Source organism: Phycodurus eques, chromosome 13 (genome assembly GCF_024500275.1).
Source record: "Phycodurus eques isolate BA_2022a chromosome 13, UOR_Pequ_1.1, whole genome shotgun sequence".
In the NCBI taxonomy this organism is placed as follows: Eukaryota; Metazoa; Chordata; class Actinopteri; order Syngnathiformes; family Syngnathidae; genus Phycodurus; species Phycodurus eques.
This window is the reverse complement of record NC_084537.1, coordinates 23,525,463-23,540,015: the sequence shown is the minus strand read 5'-3', so window position 1 is coordinate 23,540,015 and position 14,553 is coordinate 23,525,463. Positions and strand designations below refer to the sequence as shown.

General features: G+C 41.2%; 1 long non-coding RNA gene across 1 annotated transcript in view; it reads left to right on the top strand.

Moving 5' to 3' along the window:
• LOC133411857 (uncharacterized) overlaps nucleotides 1–14,553 on the top strand; it is a 22,795-nt gene extending 8,242 nt beyond the window's left edge. Inside the window, exons 2-3 of the long non-coding RNA XR_009769702.1 lie at nucleotides 14,261–14,398; nucleotides 14,480–14,553. This is a non-coding gene — a long non-coding RNA (uncharacterized LOC133411857). The remainder of the gene's footprint in view (nucleotides 1–14,260; nucleotides 14,399–14,479) is intronic.

Here is a 14,553-nt window from a genome sequence, read left to right as displayed (position 1 = left end):
TTCCCCTGCACCACCCGCGCACGGTTCAGTTGTCTCACACAACCCGCGCTGTGCTGAGATGGCACTTGCAGTGCAGACAATGACACAAAAAGGTCCACCAATATGGACGCATTCTGTATTGTACCACTTTGTGCGTTTGTGTGTGCGCGCCTCGCACCGCACTAAACTGTCTTTTTATTATTAATTTTTTTTATACATGTTGCTGCAGCCCACTCCCACGTGATGTTTGTTGTGGGTATTTTCAGACACACCATGCTTTTTTTGTTTTTGTTTTTTTTCCGACGAGAAAGAGGAGGTTGACTCGGGAATATGAGAAACGTCGCAAAAAAAGTGGCACGCTCTGGAAAAGCAGGGCGAAGTTAGTTGCGGTGGAAGAAAAAGGGACCAGAGGAATGGTTCCCTGGTGTAAGTGGAAGCGACAGCTCCTCGCCCAGTAGAGCACTTGGACTGAGCACACACTGGAGGCCAGCAGGGCCACCTGTCTCACAGATCTGTGACTAAACAAGTCTATTAGCGACGAGGGGGGGCACACATGTACACACACGCAAATATACTGTTTACATATACGTGCCACAATGCTCGAACAGTCATACAGTAAAGGCAGAGTGCCGGCAAACTGGCGTACATGCGTCATGATATTTACCTTTTTTAACAGATTTTTTAAATTTGCATTTATTTAAAAAAAAAATTTTCGACGTGAGAGACTCCACAGACGACAAAGAAAAAATGGTAATGTGTGCTTACTGCTCTTATAGTATCTGTTGTATTTAAGTTCACCAACACAGCAGTCCACACACTTAACCACATAGCCACTGGCAATCTTGAGTTCCCTCCCGCAAACAAGATGTCTGTTGTAGTACCAGGACTGACCAGTAGGATGCAGCATAATGACTGCGGACAATACAAAGAAGAAATAGTCGTAGAAGAAGAAATAGAAGAAGCTAGGCTAACTGTTAGCATTTCTCGTAACTAATTACCAGGGTGAAACTACTCCTTGTCATCTTCTATTGTGACTTTTCGGACATGTTTTACAAATGCTCAGTTTCTGGTCGCTTCCTGATTGCCTAGCATTCCATTTCAAAGCAAACAAAAATGTCACCAAAAGTAAAAATTAAGATACATCAGTTGTAGTTATTAAATAATCTTCTGACCAATTTACTACCCCAATTCCAATGAAGTTGGGACGTTGTGTTAAACCTAAATAAAAACAATGTAATGATTTGTCAATCATGTGCAACCTATATTTAATTGAATACACTATAAAGACAAGATATTTAATGTTCAAACTGATTAACTTTATTGTTTTTAGCGGACTGTTATGGACGCAAAGTTCAAAAGCCAGCATCTGTGATGGTATGGGGCTGCGTTAGTGCCAATGGCATGAGTAACTAACACATCAGTGAAGGCACCATTAATGCTGAAAGGTACATACAGGTTTTGGAGAAACATGCTGCCATCCAAGCAACGTCTTTTTCTTTTTCGCCCCTGCTTATTTCAGCAAGAAAATGCCAAACCACATTCTGCACGTGTTACAACAGTGTGGCTTTGTAGTAAAAGAGGGCGGGTACTAGACTGGCCCGCCTGCAGTCCAGGCCTGTCAAACCTTTATTGAATGTTGTTAAAAGAAAAGGTGATGCAGCACAGTGGTAAACATGACCGTGTCCCAGCTTTTTTGGAACGTGGTGCAGCCATAAAATTCCAAGTTAATGATTATTTGCTAAAAACAATAAAGTTGATCAGTTTGAACATTAAATATCTCGTCTTTGTAGTGTATTCAATTAAATATAAGTTGAACATGATTTGCAAATCATTATATTCTGTTTTTATTTATGTTTAGCACAACGTCCCAACTTCATTGGAATTGGGGTTGTAGTAAGACTGAGGCACTTCCCAAGGCACACCTGATGGTTTCTCTCAGCACACTAATGTGCCACGGTACACTGGTCCGGAGTCACTACTTTAATGACATCCAATTAAAGAACCTTTGCTGACTTTGATTGGAAGAGGGAATTTGGCCTGATTATCAATGTTTGACCCGCTTTTGAAATTAAAATGGAGGCTAAAGTGAGACTGACTGGCTTGTTCACTTCTGTTTCGCTTTTCTCATTCTACAGATAGCATCGTCTTTCTCATTGCGGTCTGTTAATATTACTATTATTATTATTATTATATATATATTTTTAAAGTACATGATTTATTGCACAAGGTGGGTGTGAACAGCGGTACTTGGTGAACGTTGCATGACTTTATGCTGCAGTCTGCCCACACTATGCTGGGCAAATGACAGTCATCAGGATTTATTTGGAGTCCAGCGTGTGTTTGGTAAAGAGCGACGGAGCAAATGAACCCTGGACATGACATTTCCGTTTTACAGCAAAGTATTTTATTTAAATAAAACACCACAAATGGCTACCTGACAGCTTGAACTAGAATTGCGTACTAGGTACTCATGTGCTACTTTTGCTCTTTTGCATTCTCTTGGGTAATTCTTTGGATTAATAGTCGAAGAAAACCAGAACCAGTCCAGTTGCAATCGATTCAATGCGCTGAGACAATAGGCTCGTGTCGTTCTTATTTGAAGAAGGCAGATTTTGCGGATTTCTGTCGGCCATTGGAGGTACTTGTTAAAAAATCTACAATATAAATACAATGTTTTCATTGCTTATTTAGAGGCACACTTTTAACAGTAAATCATAAGCGAACACAGAATCTTGTGAAAAGGTTCACAAAAGAAAGAAAGTCATACACTTTTCACTACATAGTTCACAATTGTGATTATTTACAATACGGTGGCCGACTGGTTAGAGCGTCAGCCTCACAGTTCTGAGGACCCGGGTCCAATCCCCGGTCCCGCCTGTGTGGAGTTTGCATGTTCTCCCCGTGCCTGCGTGGGTTTTCTCCGGGCACTCCGGTTTCCTCCCACATCCCAAAAACATGCATGAATTGGAGACTCTAAATTGCCCGTAGGTGTGAATGTGAGTGCGAATGGTTGTTTATTTGTATGTGGCCTGCGATTGGCTGGCAACCAGTTCAGGGCGTACCCCGCCTCCTGCCCGCTGACAGCTGGGATAGGCTCCAGCACGCCCGCGACCCTAGTGAGGAGAAGCGGCTCAGAAAATGGATGGATGGATATACAGGGTGATTGAAAAGTAACTACCGATTTTAACATACTTACTTATTCATATGTTGTAATATATATGTTGTATAAAACTGTTCCGGCATAAAAGGGATACAGACTTAAGAGGAAAAAAAAAAAAGCACAGGTTGGCTATACCCCGTCAATGCCAGCTTGACGACATCAAAATACACAATTGGTGATGTATACACATCTGCAACTTTCCAATCAACACAAATAAACATAAAAAAACCCTGCTGTAATTCCAAACAGAAAAGGTGGTCTAAATATTCAAAATTAGAGGTGTGTTCATCATTAAATGAGGAAAATAATTGCCGACGGCAGCCAGGGGAGTAATGTGGAGTGCTCCATCAGGTTGTTTTTCCAACATCCTAATTTGTATAATATACTTAATAAAGAACAGTTATTCAATGGCAAAAATAATCTTGTGGACATGATTTTCATATGTATGATACATTCTTCCATTAGCAAAACTGTCAAGATAATGAAAACAAGTTGTTTATTACATTCCAATCGAAAGACAAATTGGAATTAATGATACACAACTGAGGGTAAGAGTGTTGTCGTGCTCATGGTATGTAGGCTAATGTGTTTGCCCACCGGTTTTTCTCTCAAGCAATTAACTTTTGTAATTGCAGCAGCTCATTGTGGATTTTGACCCCGTACATGAGGTCAGACTGAAACGAGACACATTGTGACAGAAAGTGGAGCCTAATGGCTAATTACTGGGAGATCCAGTTTGATGACAACATTCAAGACCATAGGCCACATCATGGGATCAATTTGCTGAAGTTCATTGTTGATAAAATGGTGATATACGCTTAATACCTTTGGAGGGCACACACCAGCAATGCTGATTATTGACCGTAATAATGTGTGCAGAATACTACTAGACATGCTTTCCTAGTTTTGCAAGTTGGCTGGCTCTGACCAACCAAACAGAGGACAGAAAATGCGGACATCGAGGGCTAGCAGTGGCCTTTGGAGGATGAATTTGAAATTTGAATGTTTAAAGAAAGAGTCTCACTCAAAGTCAGCCCTTAGATCATTCAAAATTGCACTGTTGAACGTACGATATGTTGTGATCATTTCAGTTTCATGACGTGGTTGCACATGCAGAACTTTAGTAAATCAAACCCATAGAGTCTGAAACCGGATTGGACCCAGAAAGATAAATAAATAAATAAAAAATCACGACTGGTGTAAGCGTAGGTTACTGATGTACTGCGGCACGTTCCAACGACTGGGTTACGTCGTCACCGAAGGAACGAAGGTCTGTTGTAAACCGAGGACCTCCTGTTTCCATTGATTCATTATGTCAACATTTCTCCACCGAGTTTTTTGCGCCGTTTTCATTTTTCTGCAACCCTCGTCCCAACAAAACGTGTTGCTCTAATCAGGGCCGCCCATCATTGTCATTGGTTTTGACATTGTGTCTTGGTCTATGTATAGAAAGGCGAGTGTTGCCATTATGTGTTGCCATGTGGGACGAGTCATAAAGCCGAGGGCAAAGAGCCGAGCCAGTCGAAGTCCGACGCTCGTCCGACGCTCGTCCGCCCTTCACATGCATCCACGACAGGCTCGTCATGCCCGCAGTGCTTTTTTTCTGCCGCTGACTTTGATTGCAAATGACTGTTTCTCTGAACGTTTCGCAGCGAACTGCAAATTGGAAGTTGTGTGTTTTATAAAAAGTAATTGAATTGGTGATCTGTATGTTCATCATTCACTGGCCGGATTCAGCCAGAGAGGGCAGGTTGCGGCCTATATTTGACTCTCGATACAGTAGCCTGTGCCTGCGGTGCATGAAGAGCAGGATTTACTCCTCCAGGAATGGGCCTTTGGAAGGCTCGCTAATGGGATATGGTCCACAGCTCCACCTGTTCCGTTGAGTTTCTCCCGTTGGAGCAGCGAGACTGCGTCGTGTGACGGGGAGGTAATGGGGAAGGCTATAATTTGAGAGACTGTGATCACCCCTGATTTCATGGGTTTTTTTTGCAGCAGAGTAAAACATGGCCTGCGTTCTTGCTCGGAGAGGAGGTAGGGGAAAATGGCAAAGGACTTTTAGGTTGAGTGGAAAAAAGCTCAAGGGCAATTTTGCACTCGAATGCTACATTTCCACCAGGCGGTAGTTTGCTCCGCCATAGTGCTATTGTAGGTTGGATGGTGACAGCGTGTAACTCACCCATGAATATAACAAAGAAGAGAATCAGCACATGGTACTTTGCAGACGGGCTCACTGGAGACCTCCACGTCAAAGGAGTAACTCATGAGCATTTGTTGAGCTTTTTCTGTGGCTTTTTTTGTGTGCCTTTTTTTATGCTTATTAGAAGCTGAAAGTCACAAAAACTTTGTACAAAAGCTGGACCACCCTCATGCAGAACATCAATTTGAACTTAATGTTATTAAACATATGGCATTGTTTTTTTGTTTTTACATTTTAGAGTGGTGGTTATTATTTTCCAAAACCAGATAAAGGGCAAATTTATAAACGTTTGATCGTCTCACGCCATTCATTGTGTACAGAGTTCTTTCTGGAGCATGTTCAGGATAACAGGATAAAATAAATGTCCATTTTCTCAGAATAATCCAAATGGATTTATCACATTGTGAAACATAAAAAAAATTTTTGGTACTGATCAATGCTGTTAATTTAGAGCAGCTGTGGAACAGCTGGAGCAATTTGTGTACAATCTCTGATGTCCCACTGGAGAGTTGCAGCATAACAAAAATGACCAATTTCCCACCTAATACTGCGACTCACTCTTTTCTGAGATGGTTTTGACAGCTCGCTGACAAAAACCAAGGTGAGGAAAGATGTAAAAAGCTAATAGATGTGTGGTCTATGCACATTACGGACAGTAGATGATCATGTCACTTTAACAAGACGTTGGTGCAGTGTCTTCCTCTAGGGTTGCAATTCTCTAATGTCACTTTCCTTCTGGCCGAAACGGATGGTTTAACCTCAAAAGCCCTTCCAGGAAGCCATGCTCAGTGTCTGAAAAAATATCATGCAGTGATGGAACAAATGTGTATTATTGCATGTTAGGGGGTGGGCCGGCAATGGCAAAGGCCATGTTCCCCAAAAGTAGAGAGAGTGCTTGGATTTAGTGGCGGGAGCAATGAGGCCGAATCCGAATGGAATTTTATTTGGTTTCACACGGGTGGAATATTCCTTTTCGCAAACCGGTCCACAGTCACTTCCGATTGATGTAAATGTGCAGTGACGTCGTCGTTACGCACTTGAAAATATGTCTGCTTCCGACAGAGCTGTCTCTTACGGCAGAGCTCGTTTTTAACTACCGTAATTTATCGTGTATAATGCGCACCCATGTATAATACGCACCCTCAAAATTGACCTCAAAATTCTGGAAAACCCTTCTACCTATGTATAATGCATTTTTACAATGCATGATTTTGCTTCTACCCATATGACCAAAACATGAAGAATTATCTGTATTTTGTTAGTTTTTACAACTTACTACTGTGCCCCCATCCTTATAAATCTTTATAAATCACGTGATGTTTACATTGATCTGTACATGTCACACGTGTGAAATCGGCCATTCTGAATGCAGTGGCCCATGTAAACACCGGAACGGAATAGATCACTTCACATATAAACAGTTGACCAGAGATCTTCAGTCAGACTGATTTCAATCTGAACGATGAAAAAAGTCTGCATGTAAACCTGGCTAAGATTGGGTTTCCCCCGTCAGCCGCATTGTATATGCTGTTGTAAATGCACAACATGAATAACTTCAGCCATTCATGAGTAAACAGCTTTGTGTGTCCTTGATCATCAAATACTTCTCCAGACATAAATGGTGAATGTCAGCGTTGCAATAATAAAGTAAAAAAAAAAAAATCTCATTTATTTTGACCTTTTGTTCGAGTACTCCCTCTGAGTTTGTCCTTTAGACACAAATCAATATCTGCATCATGATGCTCTTTGCTCCTGATGCCTAACCAGAAACAGTAATTGAACTTTTGCTCATTTACGAATACCATTCGCTCGTCGGCATCTTGCAACAAGCCGGTGATAATACACGTTCACTCATCTAAATGCCTCCCTCCTGTTACTTTGCATCCTGCACACATGGCATTTTAAACATAAGCGAACATGAAAAGTGTGTCGGCGCAGAGAAACATTGGTGACTCATTTGCGGATCAAAGTATTTGTGTTGCACGATATGCACAATAAATGCCTGACAGACTGAGCGTTGGTTTCATCTATTTTTGAGTTAGCACGCTTTTACAAACCCACTGGGGGCAACTCATAGAGCGACTGAACATGAAAAAAGCTTTGGTCATGACAGTACTCTGTACCAAATGTGTCCAATCTGTGATCTGGTTAGGGAGAAAATAAAAGGTTATTTGTGTAATTTGAAAATAAAATGTTCATAAATGCATTGTGCAAAGAGAGTCTATTAAAATCTAATTGTGTGCTTGGCCTTCTCTGCTCAGGTTTTCCCTTTTTTGTTACTCTGCTTAGCGACATTTATGATTTCGTTCGGTGGACCCGATTTCAAGAAACCTTTCTTTTACTGATGGAACCTCAATTTTAATTGGGAGCAGGTGGGTGCCATGATTGGGTAGAAAAGGGGCTTCCCTGAATTGCTCAGTCACTCACAAGCAAAGATGGGGCGAGGTTCACCTCTTTGTGAACAAGTGCGGGAGAAAATAGTCGAACAGTTTAAGGACAATGTTCCTCAACATACAATTGCAAGGAATTTAGGGATTTCATCATCTACGGTCCATAATATCATCCAAAGGTTCAGAGAATCTGGAGAAATCACTGCCTGTAAGCGGCAAGGCTGAAAACCAACATTGAATGCCCGTGACCTTCGATCCCTCAGGCGGCACTGCATCAAAAACCAACATCAATGTGTAAAGGATTATCACCACGTTGGCTCAGGAACACTTCAGAAAACCAATGTCAGTAAATACAGTTCGGCGCTACATCTTTAAGTGCAACTTGAAACTCTACTATGCAAAGCAAAAGGCATTTATCAACAACACCCAGAAATTCCGCCCGCTTCTCTGGGCCCGAGCTCATCTAAGATAGACTGATACAAAGTGGAAAAGTGTTCTGTGGTCTGACGTGTCCACATTTCAAATTATTTTTGGAAATTGTGGATGTCATGTCCTCCGGGCCAAAGAGGAAAAGAACCATCCGGATTGTTATAGACGCAAAGATCAAAAGGCAGCATCTGTGATGGTATGGGGCTGTGTTACTGCTAATTGCATGGGTAACGTACACATCTGTGAAGGCACCATTAATGCTGAATGGTACATAGAGGTTTTGGAGAAACATATGCTGCCATCCAAGCAACGTCTTTTTCATGGACGACCCTGCTTATTTCAGCAAGACAATGCCAAACCTCACATAATAGCGTGGCTTCGTAGTAAAAGAGTGAGGGTACTAGCCTGGACTTCCTGCAGTTCAGACCTGTCTCCCATTGAAAATGTGTGGCGCATTCTAAAGCGTAAAATACGACAACGGAGACCCCGGACTATTCAAGCAAGAATGTGAAAGAATTCCACCCACAAAGCTTCAACAATTAGTGTCCTCAGTTCCCAAACGTTTTTTGAATATTGTTAAAAGAAAAGGTGCTGTAACACAGTGGTAAACATGACCCTGTCCCAGCTTTTTTGGAACGTGTTGCAGCCATACAATTCTAAGTTAATGATTAGTTGCTAAAAACAATAAAGTTGATCAGTTTGAACATTAAATATCTTGTCTTTGTAGTGTGTTCAATTAAATATAGGTTGAACATGATTTGCAAATCATTGTAATCTTTTTTTATTTATGTTTAACACAACGTCCCAACTTCATTGGAATTGGGGTTGTACAATATTATTAGTATGTGTGGCGTATATTGTAACTGCATCCAAGCTTCAAGTATAAAATCATGTTTCACCTGTCCGGGGTGCTTGTCTTGCTGCAGGTTCTGAAGCGTGTTTGAAGAAAAGTGCTTAAATCGACCTGAGAATACGCACAAGGCCGGATTTTACAGGGACCAGCCACATTTTAGGGTTGCTCCACCAGAGTGCGTATTTGGCATGAAGATGCGTAAATTACAGACTTAAGTGGACGAAAGAATCTGTGCAGCCAGAAAAGTCTGTTCACTCTTATGCTAATTTGGCCCCATGTGCCCAGCAATTCATTGGCGACCAGATAGGTTCCAGCTCATCTGTGATACGAATGAGAACAAGCGCTATTGAAAATAAACAGATGGATAAAGTTTTTTTAGTCTTATGTGAATATTTATTTTTATTTTTTATTTTTTAAGGAATGTTTTTATTGGAATGTTTTTTCCACATACAAGACTATTACACACAAAGTATTCCAAATGTCAGTAAAAATTATTATACAATGTGTATTTGTAGAAACGTACGTTGTTATATATTTAGGTAAGTTGTATCGCTCTCACTGTGTTTCAGTAAGGTAAATTCTATTAGATATTAACACTGCATGGTGACATGCAAAATACTGCTTTTAAAGTCCCAACGTTTTGGTAGGTCAAACGTTCTAAATGCTGAGGACGTCAGTCAAAGTGATTGATGTGACGCTTGTCAGGTGGCGGGCGGGAGGGAGTCAATGTGTAAGACGGACTGGCTGTGCTTATTGCCGATGACGGGTGACGTTCCCTTTAATTCTAGCAAGTGCTTTGTCAAGACGTTGTGGGAATTTTGAACAGATTCATTTTCTCTGTTTCATGTTTTCACCCGTCAATATGGAAAATAATTTATTTGGACCTATTCAGGAAATCGGGTTGTCAACATATGACTCACAAGATTTAGTCATAACAAAGATTGATGACTGGATTGTGTACAAAACTGACAATAAGCTCTTGCTCGTCACACACCGGTTGTTATTATATTCATAAAAAAAGCAATGTGTGAGCTGTGACAAACAGATTGTTGATTCAATATACCCAGGCGTTTTTTCTTTTTCTATAATAAGATAAACTTGGTGATCAAATATATGCTTGCAGTCTTCAAATGAAATTGGAATGATGGGACAGGCAATGTGAGTGACAGTTTTCAGGATTTACAGTGTGAAATAAAGTTCAACCAAAATAAAAAGTAAAATATGCCTCAGAAGTCAAATAAAACGAGGAGTTCAAGTCATCGTGCTTCATGAACTTGTCTTTTCAGACAAATCTTCTCTACAAGTGTAGAACTAGAAAGGAAACACAATTGGTAAAATATACTAAATTGCCAAAAGTAGTTGCTCACCTGCCTTGGCTTGCATATGATTTTAAGTGATATCCCATTCTAAATCCAGATAGTTTAATATTCTGTTGGTCTTCCCTCTGCAGCTGTAACAGCTTCAACTCTTGTGGGAAGGCTTTCAACAAGGTTTAGGAATTTTTGCCCATTCTTCCAGGAGCTTATTTGTGAGTTCACACACACCGATGTCGGACGCTCACTCTCCACTCTAAATCAACCCAAAGGTGTTTTATCGGGTTGAGGGCAGGACCCTGTGCAGGCAAGTCAAGTTCATCCATATTAAATCCTCACGTCCATGCCGTTATGGACCTTGCTTTGTGCACTGGTGCAGGGACATGTTTCAACAGGAGGGGAAATCCCTGAACTGTTTTACTGTCCAAAATCTCCTGGTATGATGAAGCATTCTGAGTTCCTTTCACTGGAGCGGTTTGGAGATGACCCCTTCCTGTCCCAACATGAGTGTGCATCAGTGCACAAATCTAGGTTCATAAAGACACGGATGAGAGAGTTAGATGTGAATGAACTTTACTGGCCTGCACAATCCTGACCTCAACAGACTGTCACTGACAGAACATTTTTGGATGAATTAGAGTGGAGACTGAGAGCCAGGCCTTCTCGTCAAACATCAGAAATGTGCTTCTGGAAGAATGCTCAAAAATTCCCATAAACACTCCTAAACCTTGTGGAAAACTTTCCCGGAAGAGTTTAAGATGTTATAACTGTGGAGGGGGGAACCAATGTGATAGTAAACCCTATGGATTAAGAATGGTACGTCACTTAAACTCATATCGGAGTCAAGGCAGGTGAGTGAATACTTTTGGCAATATCGTGTATCTGTGAAATTTTCGGATGCTAACGTAAATATTATGTACTCAGTCGAATGCATAATGGCTAATCACTCGCACAAAAATGACCAAAGAGGCTTCCCAACAAATGTGTAATTTTTTAGTATACAATAGATGCAGTGCTTCGCCAAGTGTGGTACAAATACCACTAGTGGTATGTGGGTTCCCTCTCGTGTTATGCAAAAGAATCACAGCATTCAACCTTTTTTTTTTTACAGTCCAGTAAATTTAAGTACAATTCATTTGTTTGTATGGGTGTGAGTGTTTGTACTTGTCCCTATCCCCTGCTTATAGCGGGGGTTTGCTGCATTCAGGAAGGAAGGAATACCGGACCTCTTATTATAGTTAACTGTCCTCAAAAGGAGCTATTTTATATGAGCCTGCAGGCAGTCGTGTCACATTTAGAAAAGAAATGTAATGGTCAGCTCAAAAAGATCTGACATTGAGGAAGAAAAGACCATCTCCTCCATGGTGTCAATTCCTTGTTGTCAAGAGTGGATGGTGGAACCAGAGGCCCCCAACGCCCCACAATCCCTCACCCGTCGAGCATCCCTCAGCCTGAAACGCTGACATCAAAACAAACAAGACAGAGGAAATAAGCTGTGGCACCACATCAATAAACAGCTGTCAAGCGTCCCTGCGTGGCGTGATGGGCCGTGCCGCGGCGAGAGGAGCGCGGCGTAAATAGGAAAGGACGTGGCTGTGTTTGGGTGACAGCCCTGGGAAAGGTGTGGGACAGACGGCTCTTCTGAAGAAATATGTTTGACATTGTAGACGCCGGCTGCCAAAGAAGACCAGCTTGTCTTGCGATAAAACAGCTGCATGACCATGGGATGAGATGATTCTGTTTAGTCTCAAAAATCTAATATTCCCTCTTGTACGATTTGGTATTCCGCTTCAACTTTTACGAAATTGTGAATGTCTTATAGGTTCAGTTTGTCTTACAATAAAACAATGTTGTTTGACCATGGGATGGGATGATTGTGTTTAGTCTTAAAAAAAAATCAAATGGAGCCTCTTTTATGTTTTGAAAACTTATGTTTCAACTTCTGGATACTATTATAAAACTGTTAAGAGGGCTCTCTAGAAATGTACAAAGGCCCACATGAACTCTACGATGGACACTCTACTGCGGTTTATCAGCGAAAGACTCAGGCCTTTGCAGACTTTGATCGGAAGGAGGGAAAATGATCACATTCAGCCTGAATATCGGTACGTGTGTACCCCACTTAAAGCTTGCCAAATGCAGACAGCGTAGCGGGCAAGTTTAGCCGCACGGTCCCGTGCAGCAGCAGAATAGAGAAGGTGGCTGTTTTCCCAATGAATAGAAGATAATCACACAAAATTGCACTTGTAAGGCTGTCACGAAGCACGCACACCGGCTGTCCCTTGACAATGTCGCCACGGTGATTGCTTCTTATCGCCGTAATGATATCACTGTATATGCAATCTTCCTTGTGTGTTATGCATCATATTTGCTGAGTCCAATATTGTGCTGAAATACATGCTCCTGCAAGGTTTTGCTAAAAAAAAAAAGATTACGAGAAAAGACTGCTGTCATTTATTATTGATTACAGGGGAAGATAGTCAAATAGCAAGTATTGGTGATCTCCGACAACTTACCAAAGCTATCAATATAATATGTTGGTAGTATGGTCACAATGAGCTTGAGGTGCAAGGAAGGACGCAGATTACCTCGATACGTGTTGTCACTCTGCATGGGCGTAGATCTTATTTAATTGGACGGCACCACTCACTTGCCCTTTCTAATAGTTTGAAAAAGCCAATAGCAGAAGAGTAGCGCGGAAACCACATGACGGAACATAATACAGTATATATACATCTTCTTGATTGCACAGCCATTCACGCATCTCTGGAATTTGTGCTCAGAGGTGAATGCTGATTTTGATCTTTATCTGGAACATTCTATGATTTCTTTGCAGAAGATTCCAGGTTTAAAGGCGTTTTAAGTAACTTATTTGATGTGGAGTGTCACGGGGGAGGACATTACACACGGTTAGGTAGCAAACATCTGCAAAACGAGGGACAAAAAGGGTACGGTACAATCCTTATACGGTGAACAAAAGGTTATGGGGAATAATGTTGAAATTATACAAGTGGATAACGCACACTGTATGGGAAAATGTGCATGAAAACATTTTTGAATGATTCTATAACGTGTCAAGATTGAGTTAAAAATTGCTATGTTCAGACATCGAAGTGGTGCTTTATTTATTTCAATACATGTCTGGAACAAACTGAAACTAAAAGTATACATTGACTGCAGTTCTAATTTTATATACTGAGAATGCGTAAAAACTATGTTGCATTAACACTACACTGACAAGTACAATTCTTCCAAAAAGTTAGCCAAGCAAATGTAATGGAGTAGATGTAGCGTGTTAGTACCTACCTCTGGTGTACAGCATACCTTTTTATGCAGTAGTTTATATCCAGATGAAGGTGAGGGGAGGTCAGAAGGTCAGGAAAAGGTTTTTGGGCTTTTGCTATTGACCTTAAGGAAAATAGAGTGAAGTCACACATTCTGACAGTTGCTTCCCACTATCATAAATTGTGACCAACTTATTCTGAGCTCCGGGGGGTGGGATCACGTTTAAGAATATATGTTTCCAGATAGAAGTGAGGGGATGTCAGAAGGTTATGATAAAAGTTTTGTGGCTGACAGAAGGGCGGGTTAAAGTTATTTGGGCTATATGGTTTGACCATAAGGAAAATAGCGAGGTCACACATTCTGACGGTTCCAGTTGTCACCATCATATTTTACGTTTGAGAATATTTTTGTCTAGAAAGTGAGGGGATGTCAGACGATCCGGATAAAGTTTTTTGGGCTATATGGTTTGACCATAAGGAAAATAGCGAGGTCACACATTCTGACGGTTGCTATATATATCGTACTCACAAACCTCAAACATCTTCAGAACATCTGCAGAACCATCTGACTCATCTATATTTTCATGTCAAGAGCATATATGGACATATCTGTCAAGGCGTAAACTGAAACAAATGTATGCTCAACACACAGGATTGTAAACTGATTGTTGAAATATCAGTGCAATCGACCAGCAGATACCAGACATCACGTGGACAGACAACCTTCTCCATACCACATACCTCCTCCATTTTGGACAACCGACGTCACGCACCACCTGCTCCGTACTACGTGAGAAGTCGATCCATCACCAAATGCGAGGCTGCGGTCCTGACCTGCAACTAAATGCTCATTGTTATGGATTTTTTTCAGACTCATTGTACGCCAGACATTTTGAACAAGTGAGATCACAGACCACGTGCTCCATACCATGTGAGTAATTGCGC